The 18386-nt window shown below is 42.1% G+C and overlaps 1 long non-coding RNA gene across 1 annotated transcript in view; it reads left to right on the forward strand.

Annotated features, from left to right (window-relative positions):
* The first annotated feature begins 1755 nt into the window (after positions 1 to 1755).
* The window catches only part of LOC129813981 (uncharacterized), a 28892-nt gene continuing 12261 nt past the window's right edge, over positions 1756 to 18386 (forward strand). Inside the window, exons 1-3 of the long non-coding RNA XR_008753213.1 lie at positions 1756 to 9234; positions 13925 to 13972; positions 14062 to 14194. This is a non-coding gene — a long non-coding RNA (uncharacterized LOC129813981). The remainder of the gene's footprint in view (positions 9235 to 13924; positions 13973 to 14061; positions 14195 to 18386) is intronic.

Genomic DNA, 18386 nt, shown 5'->3' on the forward strand with positions numbered 1-18386 from the left:
TATGGAACATGTACTCAGTGTTTTGCAGTGTTAACTAAATACTGAGGAGGGCGTTGTTTTTCATGTTCTTCCATTGTTTCCCCTCCATTTACAGTCATGCTAGGGGAATCCCATAGTTAGTACATGTAGTTCTTTCCCTAACCAACACTACAATCAGGTCGCTGATCAAAGGGACAACACACAGGAAGAAAACTCTGTAGACTACACAGTACGATAAATGCACTCCCAAGTGTGCTTATGATTTTCACCCCCTTAGGTCTTCCCCCTATATGAAGTATACTTTTCACCCATAGGAATACCTAAGGGGTTGAAATGTTAATAAACACACTTGGGACTATATTATCACAGTGTGTGTGTGTTCCTTTTTTGATGATGAACATTTTACTTTAATATCTAACACCTCCTCAAAGCCTTTGGATGTGTGTACAAGGTTATATTCCCTGACTATAGACAAATTGGATTAATTTTATTTAGCCTTTATTTAACTAGGCAAGTTAGTTAAGAACAAATTCTTATTTACAATGACGGCCCGGACAACGCTGGGCCAATTGTGCGCCACACTATGGGACTCCCAATCAAGGCCTGATGTGATACAGCCTGGATTCGAACCAGGGACTGTAGTGACACTTCTTGCACTGAGATGAAGTGCCTTACACCGCTGTGTCCATGTGTTTGTGTGTTAAGCATTCAAGTACAGTTAAATAGTTTAAAGGCCTCTAAAATTGTAAATATTGGTTATTGGTATTTGTAAAATATTGGATATCGGTATCTGCCAAAAATGTCATATCGGTGCATCACTAAACACTAATAAAGAGAGACCTAAGACAACAACATAGCACGGCAGCAACACATGACAACACAGCATGGTAACAACACAACATGACAACAACATGGTAGTAACACATAACATGGTACAAACATTATTGGGCACAGACAACAGCACAAAGGGCAAGAAGGTAGAAACAACAATACATCACGCAAAGCAGCCTCAACTGTCAGTAAGAGTGTCATGATTGAGTCTTTGAATTAAGAAACTGAGATAAAACCATCCAGTTTGAGTGTTTGTTGCAGCTCGTTCCAGTCGCTAGCTGCAGCAAACTGAAAAGACGAGCGACCCAGGGATGTGTGTGGCTTGGGGACCTTTAAAAGAATGTAACTGGCAGAGCGGGTGTTGTATGTGGATGAGGGCTGCAGTAGATATCTCAGATAGGGGGGAGTGAGGCTTAAGAGGGTTTTATCAATAAGCTTCAACCAGTGGGTCTTGCAACGGGTATACAGAGATGACCAGTTTACAAAGAGTATAGAGTGCAGTAATGTGTCCTATAATGAGCATTGGTGGAAAATCTGATGGCCGAATGGTAAAGAACATCTAGCCGCTCGAGAGCACCCTTACCTGCCGATCTATAAATGACATCTCTGTAATCCAGCATGGGTAGGAAGGTCATCTGAATCAGGGTTAGTTTGTCAGTTGGGGTGAAAAGGAGCGATGATAGAGGATGATAGAGGAAACCAAGTCTAGATTTAACTTTAGCCTGCAGCTTTGATATGTGCTGAGAGAAGGACAGTGTACTCTCTAGCCATACTCCCAAGTACTTGTATGATGTGACTACCTCAAGCTCTAAACCCTCAGAGGTATTAATCGCACCTGTGGGGAGAGGGGCATTCTTCTTACCAATCCACATGACCTTTGTTTTGGAGGTGTTCAGAACAAGGTTAAGGACAGAGAAAGCTTGTTGGACACTAAGAAATCTTTGTTGTAGAGCATTTAACACAAAATCCAGAGGTGCCAGCTGAGTATAGGACTGTATCATCTGCATAGAAATGGATGAGAGAGCTTCCTACTGCCTGAGTCATGTTGTTTATGTAAATTGAGAAGAGCGTGGGGCCTCGGATCAAGCCTTGGTGACAAGCAGTGGCTGAAACAGCAGATGTTCTGACTTTATACACTGCACTCTTTGAGAGAGGTAGTTAGAAAACCAGGCCAAAGACCCCTCAGAGACAATACTCCTTAGTCGGCCCACAAGAACAGAATGGTGTACCGTATCAAAAGCTTTGGCCAAGTCAATAAAAATATCAGCACAACATTGCTTAGAATCAAGTGCAATGGTGACATCATTGAGGACCTTTATTAAGGTTGCAGTGACACATCCAGAACCTGAGCTGAAGCCAGAGTGCATACCCGAGAATACTATAGACATCCGGAAAGCAAGTCAGTTGATTATTGACAAGTTTTTCCAACACTTTTGATAAACACGGCAAAATAGAAATAGGCCTATAACAGCATATCTCGAGGAGGTAGATTACACAACTCTTACTTTTAGATTAATTTAATCTCTATATTAAAATTTTGGAGCGCCCCGGGCTAAAGTCCTGTAAATTCAAGCCAGTGGCATAAATGTGTGGCATATCGCTGTCGTTGAATCCGTTCCTGTGTTGCTGTTCTGTGTTGCCATGTTCGCGGTGTTCCAGACAAATTGGGCCACTTTGAAAATGATGTTGCGGGTGAAAATGTATTGGTAGTGGGGTTTTGGGCTATTTCTAAAGTACACTGCGGCCGCCATTGCATTTCTCTTAAAAATATATATCACTATGACCTGCTGCTGACTGTCAGCCAGTGAGGCAGGCTGTTGCTGAGTGAGTGGTTGGGAGGACTGGAGGAGTGTGTGTGTGTGTTGAGAGAGCACTACGGCATTGGCTGAGTCAGGTGAGCGTGAGGAGAGCAGCAAGTGGGCACGTTGTGACAACTTTTACCAGTTGTAGCTAGACTATTTAGATTGTCATTATGGAGACACCGATTTCCAAACCTTTTTCCATAAGACATATTAATGCGCTAGAACTGATGCACATCGAGAAATAATGCAGACAAAGTACTGGAATATGACTTTGGGCACACTAGAGAGCATTCCATAAATCCGCTAGGAGGTGGTTTAAACTGCATTCTAATGTTGACTGCTTAAAGACAATGGTACCAAGCGAAGTGCTTTATGCATGCTCAGTTCTTGGGTCTCTGGGGCTGCCAGAGTAGAAATTTGAAATAGAAGTTATGGAACTCCCTCACGTGGTTCTTTTTAATGGGGGAAAAGTCCTCAATGCAACTGACATTAGACTAAATGTGGAGAATTATACATTTGCCTCTGTTGGCCATGAAGTAGCCTATTCATGTATATGCCATTGCAGTCTACCATTTGATACAATACAATAATGTTGAAATGACGATATCACTGGAGTCATTGCAAATCAATTCGTGCCACTTGTGTAGCCTACCTGGAGCTGGAAAACTAATTTAATAAATAGCTTAACTTGAGTTTATTGTTGTTGTAGCCTTGTGTAATTAGGAGCACGTTAGATTGGCGGTAACAGTAGTCAGATTAGGCTGCAGTTAAAACTAAAAAAATAAACACTGGCTGTTGTTGACAAGCATATTCCGTTCATAAACATATTAATATTTAATTCAGTGATTGAAATGACAACATCCTCAGTAACCTATTCCAGCAGATTTATTGCGAAATCGCCTTGCTAATCATGTTGAATAAATTAGTCTGTTAATTTGAACTAAGCAAACTGCTAAATCGTTCAGTTTACATCTTGCCAACATCTTTTCTAGGCTACTGTAGATTATATTAAATGAGATGTAGGCCTATCAGGGGCCATCCATCACCTGCCATTATCTAAGCAAACTATGGCAATTTTATTAGAATCATTAACCCAGATTTTAATCTGTAGCCTATGTCTATTGAAATGACAAGTCAATCTCGCAAATGGAACATTTATAACAATTTGTAGTCTTAACATCTGGCACATAATAACAGCACAATTGCCAGAAAACAGCCTGACATAAGTTTTTTTTAATGTTCATCCAAGTGTTTTTTAGATCCTCTATCATCACTCAAACGCTCCTGTCGGATGTATCTATAGTTATGCACAAAGGGGATTCATTTTTAAACCTGGTTCGAGCCCTGAATGCTGAAAAACGTGGTATATCAGAACATATACCAGGGGTATGACAAAACATTACTTTTTACTGTTCTAATTACATTGGTAACCATTTTATAATAGCAATAAGCCACCCCCGGGGTTTGTGGAATATGGCCAATATACCATGGCTAACGTCTGTATCCAGGCACTCTGCGTTGTGTCATGCATAAGAACAGACCTTTTCTATTTGATTTTTATTTAACCTTTATTTAACTAGGCAAGTCGGTTAACTTTTTTCATTCAACTTTTTCACCCGGACATTTTATCTGGACATGATTCTACAGGACCTCCACCAGCCGAAAAAGCTAAGTAGTTACATTAACACTAATTGCAGCCATCTAATTGCAGTCACTGTACTCATAATATACAAGAGAACTATTGCCTTATGGTGAGGATAGTCGTGTGGCAAGCCCAGCTTCAGATGCAATCGTTAGGCAAGGGCAATTTAAATATAGGAAAGTATGAAACAGCATCTGTGCCACCAGTAAGTACAGATAGTAGTATAAATCTCTCCACAAAGTCCCCGCAGCCGAACAATTTTCTCAAGGCTTCTGGAAAGAAATGTGTCGATCATTCATCCGACAAAAACTTTCAACCGGTTCTCTCCATTAAATTAAGGGTGTATTCGTAAATTCAATCTGGAGTGCCAGAGACCGCTCAGAGTGCGCTCTGGACGTTCGTAAATTCTGAGTTTGCCAGATTGTCAGTTTCGTAAATTCAGAGCATTTCGCTCTCGGAGCTTTCAGAGCGCACACTGGACGCTCTGACCAAGGTGTAGGATTGATCCGAGCGTTCTGACCTCACAACGGCAGTCAAGCTCCCAAGCTAACTGGCTAACGTTGGATAGCTTTCTAGCTACTTCCAGACACAAATGAGAGAACACCTCACTCTGTTTTACTCACCTTAGCAGAGCTGGTTAGGCTATCCAGAGTGTTGATGACTGTAACTGGGCTGCTGGCAACAATTTAATTACGCAGTTAGTGCTAACCACAGCTGCTAGAATCTTGACTAGAACCAACAAAATTGATCATATTACCCCAGTGCTAGCCTCTCTCTACACTGGCTTCCTGTTAAGGCTAGGGCTGATTTCAAGGTTTAACTGCTAACCTATAAACATACGTACGCAAAGGTCACAAGACGCAATTCTACTTATTGTCCCTAGAATTTATAGGCAAACAGCTGGAGGCTTTCTCCTATAGAGCTCAATTTTGATGGTATGGTGTGCCTACCCATGTGAGACACAGACTCGGTGTCGACCTTTTAAGTCTTTACTAAAGACTCATCTCTTCAGTAAGTCCTATGGTTAAATGTGTGGGTGCGAAGGTGATCGACAAGGCACTGGTCTCTCTCGCTCTCGCTACTAACCAGTTGTACCCTCTACAACCACTGTGAACATTGGAACATCTTGAATAACAATCTGGCCTTAATGGCCATGTACTCTTATAATCTCCACCCGGCACAGCCAGAAGAGGACTGGCCACCCCTCAGAGCCTGGTTCCTCTCTAGGTTTCTCCCTAGGTTCCTGCCTTTCCCAGGGAGTTTTTCCTAGTCACCGTGCTTCTACATCTGCATTGCTTGCTGTTTGGGGTTTTAGGCTGACTTTCTGTATATCACTTTGTGACATCTGCTGATGTAAAAAGGACTTTATAAATACATTTGATTAATTTATCAACACCACCGGTGGATTAGATAACTTTATTAATTTAGCTAATTATGGTTGCTAATTGGCTGAAAAAAATGTTTTTACTTCACACATCACACATTTTATGTACAGACCTATGTGATTTCACTTCTCAGAAGTTTCTCAGCAAGATGAGGGTTCACTACAAAAGCTGCAGGAAGTACCTTGAGGAGTACGGCACCCCTCTTGACGCACCACCCACACCAGTCTCACCAACGACTCAGGAAGTCAGCCGTGTATCTGTGGATACGATCCACATGACTGGGCAAGTATACAGAAACTGAATCCACCGAATCATAGGTGACTAACCACCTTGATTTGGTCTTATGTAGCAACATTTGAATTTTTGTTTTTTTTACATTGGATAAAAGCAGACACAGCACAAAAAAATGGTATATCACACATTGCATTTGAGGAACAATGGGAAAGTAATTCTGCTTTGAAAGTTGATAAACTTGTAACCTCACTTTTGAGAAAATGGCCTTTGAATGTTTTGGTACTGTCACGTTCCTGACCTATTTCTGTTAGTTTGTTGTATGTGTTAGTTGGTCAGGACGTGAGTTTGGGTGGGCATTCTATGTTGTCTGTTTCTATGTTGGTTTAGGGTTGCCTGGTATGGCTCTTAATTAGAAGCAGGTGTTTGGCGTTCCTCTAATTGAGAGTCATATTTAGGTAGGTTGTTTCACAGTGTTCGTTGTGGGTGGTTGTCTCCTGTGTCAGTGTTTGTTGCACCATACGGGACTGTTCGGTTTGTTTTTTACATCGTCATTTTGTGTAGTCTATTTTCCCTGTTCGTGCGTTCTTCGTGTTTAATGTAAGTTCGTCGTCCAGGTCTGTCTACTCCGTTTGTTGTTTTGTTAGTTATAGTGAAGTTCGTGTTTTTTCGTCTTTTCTTTAAATAAATTATGTGTTCACAACCCGCTGCGCCTTGGTTCCATCACTACTCCTCCTCTTCGGTTGAAGAGGAGGAGGACCACCGTTACAGGTACCTACTGGAGAGCTCTTCTTTGTCTACACCCATTTAGCATCGTTCACACCCTCTTAAACATTAGCCCCACCCATCTTTTTAAGGTTTGATCCAACAGCAGTCAAGCACCCAAGCCAACTTGCTAGCTACTTCCAGACACAAATGAGAGAACAGCTCACTGACCATTACTTGCCCTAGCAGAGCTGGTTAGGCTGTTTTTATGTTATCCAGACCGTTGCTGCTGGCAACAATTTATGTATATTCAACGGGTGTTGAGCATTCGTAAATTTGACTATTATCCTGCGTAAATTTACCAGCTACGTCTATCAACAGTTGTCGCAGTGACATTCTATTGAAGGGTGTGTTCGTAAATTCATTCTGGAGTGCCAGAGTGTGCTTTGGGCGTTCATAAATTCAGAGCATCTTCAGATTGTCTGTTCGTAAATTCAGAGTGTTTCGCACTCGGAGCGTTCAGAGCACAAATTGGACGCTCTGGCAGATGAGTAGGGTTGATCCAAGCATTCTGACCTCACAACGGCAGTCAAGCACCAAAGCTAACTGGCAAACATTGGCTAGCTTCTTCCAGACACAAATGAGAGAACACCCCACTCGCACCATTTTACTCACCCTAGCAGAGCTGGTTAGGTTCTTTTTATGTTATCCAGAGCGTTGGTGACTGTAACTGTGCTGCTTGCAACAATTTAATTACGCTTTTTTCACGACGTTTACTGACATCGGCCATATTCAACGGGTGTTGAGTTCGTAAAATAATCAATTATTCTGTACACTGGCACACTCAGACGAGAGTTCACCTGAAATCGGAGTAGCTGGCCAGACTGAATTTACGAACGCACCCAAAATGGTTACGTGCATAGTGATGTCTTTTGTTAAGACATGTAGCTAGCTAGCTAGGGAAACAATTAACCATAATCGCAACTCATGACGCTACTACCCTGCATGAATCTGCAGGTAGCTAATCAACCAGGTTCAATGTTAGATAGCTAACATTAGGCTATAACTAGCAAAGCAAATGGCTCTGAGATCCGAATAAGAAGATCATACACATAACGTTAACTAGCGAGCCAGCCAGCTAACGTTAACTAGCTAACAGTACATTTTAACTTGAAATGAAACCACTTTCCATCAAAATTAGAAAAGTGTAATATCTGAAAATGTAGCTAGCTAGACAATCTTACCCATGCGTATCATGGATTCAGTGGCGAAAATCTGAGATCAACCTTGGAGGGGACAATTACATTAAATTTTCTCAAGAGCAATTCCTGAGGGGGACACCAAAAGTAGTGCTGTAACACATAGCATACGTTGTTAAATGTATATTGAGGAACCATAATTCCTACAACTGGATAATTGATAGGTACAGTAGTTAACTGAAGGGTTTTCCCAACTTATTCAAATGTTTAAATCATTATAATTCTACTACTAATAATAGTTATAGCAGTGCTCCTTACCAGTCCAGTATGTATGCAGGTATTCGTACTTACAACCAGCAATATCAAGAAAGGTCAGTAGGTGACAATGGTACTGTACACTGTATGGGTGTAGTTTTCATAAATACAATGAACATGGTGTGATCACATCTAAAAGAATCTCCATTGAGAACCATCACAAAGTTGGTCTCCGTATTGAATTGACCTTTTAATTTGACTTTTTCTGATACATTTATATAGTCATTAAATATGTCCACCTGGCCTGAGTCTATTACAATATCTTTGCAAGAACAAAAAGCTTAAAATAAGTACAGTTCTAAAAGCAAAATAACTACTTCAATGAAAAACCCAAATAAATCAACCAAAATATCCTTCAGTCAGTGTCTCAACTTTTCAAACAGCAGCTATGGACAAGTATGTCGCACAAAGTATGCAATTTTAACTTCTTGAGAATACAGGGGGTGCTGTTTCGCATTAGCATAATTGCCTCTACAGATTAAACTGCCTCTTATTCAATTATTGCTGTTACTATATGCATATAACCATATACCATTGGATAGAAAACAAGCTATGGTTTCTAAAACCGTTCCAATTTCGTCTCTGAGTGAAACACAGGTCATTTCACAGCACTTTCCCTGAGCCAGAAGAAGATTGCAAGATGTGTATGCTCGCTTCAACGCTCTGCCTATATATGGTCATGCCACCTATGACCCGAAACAGACTTCGTTCTTCTTCCTCTAGGTGTCAGGAAGTTGTCAGAGGAGAAATTTTTTGTTTATCTTGTACTGACGTGAAATAAGACCTATTTCTTTAGCGTGACCGACAACTTCCGGTTTTCTCAGAAGCGCGTCTTAGAGCTGCCATTGTCTTTTGTTATGCTGACGTTACGGATGAAAACTATCTCCGTCTCGAAGTTTGTTTGATACATGTGACCATATCACCGTAATGTATGTTTTTTCAATATAGTTTAATCAGATTATTAGAATTTTTTCGGGAGTTTTGCCGTGTTCCGTTCTTTGAGTTTTTTAACTTTGGACAGGGACCGTGCCAGTCGACCAGTACCCAGGCTAAATGAAGAGGGGAAGTTGCCATTGTGAATGGATTGAACGACTCATCAGGACTAAGGACACCTTGATCAACATTCTGATGAAAGATCAGCAATAGTAAGAACCAATTTACGATGTTATTTCATATATCTGTCGTGCATGTGAACTGGTCGGGCGCGTCCAGCTGGTTCTGGCTGGCCTGGTTATGCTAATTTAGCGCTACATTTTGTTTTCGCTATAAAACATTTAAAAAATCTGAAATATTGTTTGGATTCACCAGATGTTGGGCTTTCAATGTCTGTACGCTGTGTATTTTTTCTGAAATGTTTTAAGACAAGTAATTAGTTATATAACGTTGGTCTCTGTAATTGTTCTAGCTGCATCAGCACTATATCAGATTGCAGCTGCAATGTAGAACTGTGATTTATACCTGAAAAATGCACATTTAAAAAAAAAAAACTATGCTATACCATAAATATGTTATCAGACTGTCATCTTATGAATTTGTTTGTTGGTTAGTGGCTATGAAATATCTTAGTTTAGCCGAATTGGTGATAGCACCTGATGGAGTAAGAAACTGTTGGAGTAAGAAAATGGTGTCTTTTGCTAACGTGTTTAGCTAATAGATTTACATATTTTGTCTTCCCTGTAAAACATTTAAAAAATCTGAAATGGTGGTTTTATTCACAAGATCTGTGTCTTTCATTGGGTGTCTTGGACTTGTGATTTAATGATATTTAGATGCTACTATTTAATTGTGACGCTATGCTAGCGATGCTAATCAGTGTGGGGGAGGTGGGGGGTGCTCCCGGATCCGGGTTAGGTACTCTGTAGAGGTTTTAAATAAAATAACATGAAATAAATCATTTGTAAGTGTACTGAAAACTACTAAACAAAAGAACAACTATCAATTACACCATGGGTTCTCAAACAGGGGTCCATGGACTAATTGCAAGGAGTCCGTGAAATAAAAAAGTGTAATGAATGTAGTCAGTACCACAAGGTTTCCAGTAAGTTTACATATAATATAGAGGGGGTGGAGGTCCCTGAGGACCGCTCAAAACCTTGCCTGCCTTGCCTCAAAATATGCAGGGGTTCCAGTACCCCAAAAAGGTTGAGAACCACTGCTATACACACTACTGAACAAAAGAACCGAGCATATGTTTGCGGGTTTCCTCAACAACACATCAGTTGGCACTTTCGCAATGCCCTCGCCTGTTGTCTCCGACACCCTGTATAGCCCAATAAACTCCTTGTGAGGGACAAGGTCATGGTCAACACAACGCAGACATTCTCCTGTTCAGCACCAGAGACATCTTGAGTACCATCAACAATTAATGAAAATTGTACAATCGGAAGAGACCTAATCTCAGCTGCAATGCCTCGAATGACTATTGGCCATGATGTTCAGAATTTCATTCTGTGCTTTGGGGCCTGTGTACATTGTGGTACGCTCTGTTAACCACTTCAGTAAAATGGGAACATCCTCTTCTGCCCTAAGTTTCAAAATCTGGTATAAATTCCCACTGTCATCCGTGTGGCCTCTAAAGGCTTGTCCCTGTCTTACTACATGCCGCACCGAACTAACAATTTTCATCAAGCAATGCCTTGCGTCATCCTGCTGTTTACCCCACGCGCTGGACATAACTGGACACTGATTGGATTTAGCTGGTGTGCTGTTACAATTACAAAGTGGCGGTGGGTTTGGCAATTTTGATGTGCTGTGAATTTTTCAATGCCTTTTCTCCAGTTCCTAAATCCTGCACTAATGAAGGCAGCATCAGCTCTTTGGCCAAAAGATGGCTGGCTTGAAAACCCTTGGCTACAGTGAAAACACAACACTCCTTTTATTGATGGATTATAATGTAGCCAGGGGAAATCGCGAAACCATCTCTCTTGAAACGTCAACACTCTGTTGGCAAGAGTTTGCGGTTCTATAAATTGTGGGTGTGGCTGATATGGTTTTGTGCCATCACTGTGGTAACTGGACAATGCTGTGCCACTGTCCCCTATACTGGTGCTGCTGGCAACAAGGGTGACACTTGGTCCTGCCGTGGCTGTGACACTGTCCTCTGAAGTCTCTCTCCCTGGCTCTTTCCCTTTCACCACCCTAACTGACTCAGTCTGTCTCCTAGAAAATAAATAAGGTGTTTGCCGTACTCCTAACTACCGGTACCCAAAACTACACAATTAATCACAACAGCAATACCATTGCCGTAAACAAATCTTAGTTTAGTCACCAGTTTAAGTTGAGAGTGGGGGTATCCATGGCATTTTCCAATTATGTCCCTATTTTACAAGTAAAAAAAATTGAGAACCTTTCATAATGTTGCCAAACAAAGACTCAACAAACTTACCTGAGACTCCCTGTCTGCCAATCTGTCCCCAACTCTGCTGTCTGTGTGCCATCTGTTGCCTGCTCTGCCTAATGACATCATTGTGAAACATTTCCATTAGCATTTCACTTCTTTCTTATGAACATCTTATCAACTAGTCTTTGAGATATTAGGATACTAGAGTTCTTACTATGTGTTTTGGTGTTCTGATGTCCGTCTTCTTACTTTTTTCTGCCATTTTTCTACCTGGCTGGCTGGCTGGCCTAGCTGCACACACACACATTTACACAACACATGCTGCAACCTTTTGTAATTTAAATAGTTTGTTTCATATTGGCTGGCTTCCAACAATAGCTGAATTTGTAAAGCTAGCGAGCACCAATTCCGTTTCTGTGTGTTTGCTATAAACTTTGCTACCTGGTTAAATAAAGGTGAAATAAAATAAAATAAAAAAAGTTCACTAGCGACAATTTATCTTTTGCAACGAGACCATTATATATATTTAAGACAATGGTAGAAGAGAGTGTAGTTCAGTTTGGACTTCAGTTTATTGCTAACCTTATCACAGGGACGTCGAAGCACTACAGCTGCATGCTGATCTTGGAATAAACTGACGATAGCAAAGATTCCATCTTTGACGACGCCACATAAATGGAATAGGTACTAGCTAGCTTGATAGTTAATGTTTGCTTTAGTTTGCGCGCTAGCTCTGCAAATTCCCCTAGTGTGTGAACCCTGCCAACATAAAAATAAATAAATAACATTGCTATGGACCTGCTATGGATTGATTGGATTAACCTCACGTCAGTTACGTACATGTCCCTTTCGGACAGTAGATACGAACTCTCTATTACCTTGCCAGCTAAAGAACTGGCAGTGGATCAAACCATTGTGAGGCAAAGGGCGGGGGGGGTCGCAATCTTTTGAAATTTAAATGCGCTATTAAGTGTCTAATCAGCACAAGTGCTTTCATTGCGTATTATTAATATTATTGAAATTACATAGTTATGTTTACAGTGATATATTGGGGGGGACAAATCATATTTTTCCCAAGATGGGGGGGTCGTGTCCCCCCCGTCCCCCCTGGGATTTCCGCCTATGCATGGATTGACATGTCTACCTGTCACAGATGCCATGGTTGTTTAGTTTGAAGATGTAATCCAGAGACCGGTGTTTTCTCCATCTCCTTAGCTATCATACTCAAATTCCAATGATTTCAAAACTCAGTCCTCCAGAAAGTGGAGACCAACACTTATGCAGTTTTACTACACAATGCATTTAAAAAAAGCCACGTTAGACAGGATTACCTACACCTACTGACTAGCTCAAATAGACAGAAGCGCGCCATATGGCAGACCAATCCAAACTCATCTCTAGGCATGTCCAGCCCACTCATTCTCTCAGCCAAACATGGCTACGGGAAGATTGCTGACTTTTTCTGTGGCTAAACCAACTAGGCTCTTAATTTAACAATTGTATTCATATTTTTAGATGGCATACAAGTTTCTTTTTAAGGCACATGAGTTCACATGTTCCAGAAGGCATTTTTGCCAAAAAACACATTTTGATAAAAAGTTTACGTTCAAACGGCTCTCCTGTGAATTAGTAACCTGCGACATACACCTAGTTTCCTGAAATGAGTCACAAGGATTAGTACTACTAGTAGTACTTTTAATAATACTGTAGAAGCAGAAGTAGCCTACTAGAATTGGAAATACTAGTATTAGTACTGTAGTGTGGTACTACTAATAGTAGCAGAACCAGAAGTACTACTACTCCTTATCTTAATAGTAGAGGTATAGGCCTAGTACCTGGCTATGGTGGAAGTGTTCTAGAGTCCATAGTGCTGTCGCTATCCAGAACTTTTCATTGTCAGTGAAGGTGAATGCATGGCCAGAGCTGAGACCAAATCAGCATCATTAGGCATCTACCTAAAATCCAAGCTTTTTAAGTAAAATAAGACAGCATGCTAGGAATATCAATAACCAGTCCTAGATAAGACAACACTGAAACTACTCAGTCTGCATTAAGCTGACAGCTTAGTTTGATTGGTTGAGCTTTCCTTTGTCCCAGTTACAACCTATAATCAAGGATAGGACACATTGGACCGTAGCATCAGCAAGAGGACAAAAATGTTCTCATCTTAATGTCCTCTTTGATGATATATTGGCTATAGTGAATACATTTGTCAATAACTTGTGTGTTAAATAGCCAGATAGGCTGTGACATATAGTATATAAACCACAGACTTCATTCTGATTTACAGTTATGGATGCAATGTTATCACGACTTTAATCAGTTTCTCTTCCTCTTTCATTAAACATGATCTGTTAAGAGGTCATGGAGATTAATACAACATTTGTTTGAGAGTTTTTTTCTGATATTTGAGATTAGATATTTTGATCATTGATCAAAGAATTATACTCTCAAAGTGGTGTATATTTGACTATTCTCATTATGTTTTCATCTAGGATTCTACCAGGACAGCCCACACAAACACAGATATCTGAATTGGTTAGGTATGTATGATCTTACTGTTAAAATGGATCCATGTTATGAAATTATTGTATTTTTGTGCATGTGTTAACGATGGTGACTTGTTTCTCAGGCCCAGAGTGTTGACGTTGGGGTTCCTGGGAGGAAGGGTGTACTCCTGCCCATACTGCCCCCTGCAGGGGCTCACAGACATGAGACTGGTCCAGCACTGTGTTGGCAGCCACACAGGAGAGAATGCTCCAGCTGTGAGTGAGCCTATTCTAACTTTCACCTAACTTTCAAACATGAACCTCAATAGCAAGAGCTGCAACATGTCTTGAATAGTAATTAATGCTAGATATTATATCTATACTGAACAAAAATATAAACGCAACATGTACATTGTTGGACTCATGTTTCATGAGCTGAAATAAAAGATCCCAGACATTTTCCATACTCACAAAAAGCTTATTTATCTCAAATTCTGTGCGCAAATTTGTTTACATCCCTGTTAGTGAGCATTTCTCCTTTGCCAAGATAATCCATCCACCTGACAGGTGTGGCATATCAATAAATTGACTAAACAGCCTGATCAATACACAGGTGCACCTTGTGCTGGGGACAACAAAAGGCCACTCTAAAATGTGCAGTTTTGTCACACAACATAATGTCACAGATGTCTCAAGTTTTGAGGGAGTGTGCAATTGGCATGCTGACTGCAGGAACGTCCACCAGAGCTGCTGCTAGAGAATTTAATGCTAATTTCTCTACTATGAGCCTCATCCAACATCATTTGATAATTTGGTAATACGTCCAACCGGCCTCACAACTGCAGACCATGTGTAACCATGCCAGCTCAGGACCTGCACTTAGGCTTCTGCACCTGTAAGATCGTCTTAGACCAGACAGCTGAAGAAACTGTAGTTTGCACAACCAAATAATCTCTGCACAAACTGTCAGAAACCATCTCAGGGAATCTCATCTGCGTGGTCGTTACCTCACCAGGGTCTTGACCTGGCTGCCCTTTGGCGTCGTCACTGACTTTTAATGGCCACTGGTATACTGGAGAAGTGTGCTCTTTACAGATGAATCCCGGTTTCAACTGTACCAAGGAGATGGCAGACGTATGGCGTTGTGTCGGCGATGTCAACGTTGTGAACAGAGTGCCCCATGTTGGTGGTGTGGTTATGGTATGGGGAGGTATAAGCTACAGATAACGAACACAATCACATTTCACCAATGGCAATTTGAACACACAGAGATACTGTGACCAGGTCCTTAGGCCCATTGTCTTGCCATTCATCCGCCGCCATCACCTCATGTTTCAGCATGATAATGCATGGTCCCATGTCGCAAGGATCTGTACACATTTCCTCGAAGCTGAAAATGTCCCAGTTCTTCCATGGCCTGCATACTCACCAGACATGTCACCCATTGAGCATGTTTCAGTTCCTACGACAGCGTGTTTCAGTTCCTGACAATATCCAGCAACTTCTCACAGCCATTGAAGAGGAGTGGGACAACATTCCACAGGCCACAATCAACATCCTGATCAACTCTATGTGAAGGAGATGTGTTGCGCTGCATAAGGCAAATGGTGGTCACACCAGATACTGACTGGTATTCTGATCCACGCCTTACTTTTTTCTTTTAAGGTATCTGTGACCAATGGATGCATATCTGTATTCCCAGTCATGTGAAATCCATATTTTGGGTCCTGTTAGTTTTTCACCCTGTATGTCAGAGAACTAGTTAAAGTTCAAACCAAGTTTATTCACCAAATGGGTCAAACAGCTGAAAAGACAAAGACATGTTTCCACCAGCCCAAGTATTTATACCCTCCTTTAGGCGGAGTCTCCTCCTTGCACCTCTAAACACTACATCTTTGTTGCTAGGCAGGAAGTTAAGTGATGTGTGTAATAAAACTGTTCCTTCTCCCTTCATCTAACCTGACCTGACCCCGGCCCACCTTCGCTGTTGCGCCTTCTTCACCACAAAGTCTGTGTGGGTGGACCATTTGTTTGTCATGGGGGGGGGGGGTTGGGACTTCAGGAAAGCTCCCTCTGCTGCTTCCTGAAATCCACGACCATCTCCTTTGTTTTGTTGACGTTGATAGGTTATTTTCCTGACACTACACTCTGAGAGCCCTCTCCTCCTCCCTGTAAGCGGTCTCATCGTTGTTGGTAATCAAGCCTACTACTGTCGTGTCGTCTGCAAGCTTGATCATTGCGTTGGAGGCGTGCATGGCCACGCAGTCATGGGTGAACAGGGAGTACCAGAGGGGGCTGAGCACGCACCAACGAAGTGGAGATGTTGTTTCCTACCTTCACCACCTGGGGGCGGTCCGTCAGGAAGTCCAGGACCCAATTGCACAGGATGGGGTTGAGAAACAGGTCCTCAATCTTAATGATGAGCTTGGAGGGTACTATGGTGTTGAATGCAGAGCTATAGTCAATGAATAGCATTCCTACACAGTGGCTTGCGAACGTATTCACCCCCTTGGCATTTTTCCTATTTTGTGGCCTTAAAATAGATTATTTTGTGGGTTTGTATCATTTGATTTACACAACATGCCTACCACTTTGAAGATGCAAAATATTTTTTTTTGTGATACAAGACAAAAATAACTGAATTTGAGTGTGCATAACTATTCACCCCCCCAAAGTCAATACTTTGTAGAGCAACCATTTGCAGCAATTACAGCAGCAAGTCTCTTGGGGTATGTCTCTATCAGCTTGGCACATCTAGCCACTTGGATTTTTGCCCATTCTTCAAGGCAAAACTGCTCCAGCTCCTTCAAGTTGAATGGGTTCAATCAATCAATCAATTTTATTTTATATAGCCCTTCGTACATCAGATAATATCTCGAAGTGCTGTACAGAAACCCAGCCTAAAACCCCAAACAGCTAGAATGCAGGTGTAGAAGCACGGTGGCTAGGAAAAACTCCCTAGAAAGGCCAAAACCTAGGAAGAAACCTAGAGAGGAACCAGGCTATGAGGGGTGGCCAGTCCTCTTCTGGCTGTGCCGGGTGGAGATTATAACAGAACTATGCCAAGATGTTCAAAAATGTTCATAAGTGACAAGCATGGTCAAATAATAATCATGAATAATTTTCAGTTGGCTTTTCATAGCTGATCATTAAGAGTTGAAAAACAACAGGTCTGGGACAGGTGGCGGTTCCATAACCGCAGGCAGAACAGCTGAAACTGGAATAGCAGCAAGGCCAGGCGGACTGGGGGCAGCAAGGAGTCACCACGGCCGGTAGTCCCGACGTATGGTCCTAGGGCTCAGGTCCTCCGAGAGAAAGAGAGAAGGAGAAAATTAGAGAGAGCCAAGATTTTCAAAATGTTCATAAATGACAAGCATGGTCAAATAATAATCAGGAATAAATCTCAGTTGGCTTTTCATAGCCGATCATTAAGAGTTGAAAACAGCAGGTCTGGGACAGGTAGGGGTTTCGTAACCGCAGGCAGAAACAGTTGAAACTGGAATAGCAGCAAGGCCGGGCGGACTGGGGACAGCAAGGTGTCAGCATGCCCGGTAGTCCTGACGTATGGTCCTAGGGCTCAGGTTCTCAGAGAGAAAGAGAGAACGAGAGAATTAGAGAGAGCATACTTAAATTCACACAGGACACTGGATAAGACAGGAGAAGTACTCCAGGTATAACCAACTGACCCTAGCCCCCCGACACATAAACTACTGCAGCATAAATACTGGAGGCTGAGACAGGAGCGGTCAGGAGACACTGTGGCCCCATCCGAAGAAACCCCCGGACAGGGCCAAACAGGAAGGATATAACCCCACCCACTCTGCCAAAGCACAGCCCCCACACCACTAGAGGGATATCCTCAACCACCAACTTACAATCCTGAGACAAGGCCGAGTATAGCCCACAAAGGTCTCCACCACAGCACAACCAAGGGGGGGCGCCAACCCAGACAGGAAGTTCACGTCAGTAACTCAACCCACTCAAGTGACGCACCCCTCCTAGGGACGGCATGAAAGAGCACCAGCAAGCCAGTGACTCAGCCCCAGTAACAGGGTTAGAGGCAGAGAATCCCAGTGGAGAGAGGGGAACCGGCCCTGGAGAGACAGCAAGGGCGGTTCGTTGCTCCAGAGCCTTTCCGTTCACCTTCACACTCCTGGGCCAGACTACACTCAATCATATGACCTACTGAAGAGATAAGTCTTCAGTAAAGACTTAAAGGTTGAGACCGAGTCTGCGTCTCTCACATGGGTAGGCAGACTGTTCCATAAAAATGGAGATCTATAGGAGAAAGCCCTGCCTCCAGCTGTTTGCTTAGAAATTTTAGGGACAATTAGGAGGCCTGCGTCTTGTGACCGTAGCGTACGTGTAGGTATGTACGGCAGGACCAACTCGGAAAGATAGGTAGGAGCAAGCCCATGTAACGCTTTATAGGTTAACAGTAAAACCTTGAAATCAGCCCTTGCCTTAA

The sequence above is a fragment of the Salvelinus fontinalis genome, chromosome 17 (assembly GCF_029448725.1).
Source record: "Salvelinus fontinalis isolate EN_2023a chromosome 17, ASM2944872v1, whole genome shotgun sequence".
NCBI classification, from domain to species: domain Eukaryota; kingdom Metazoa; phylum Chordata; class Actinopteri; order Salmoniformes; family Salmonidae; genus Salvelinus; species Salvelinus fontinalis.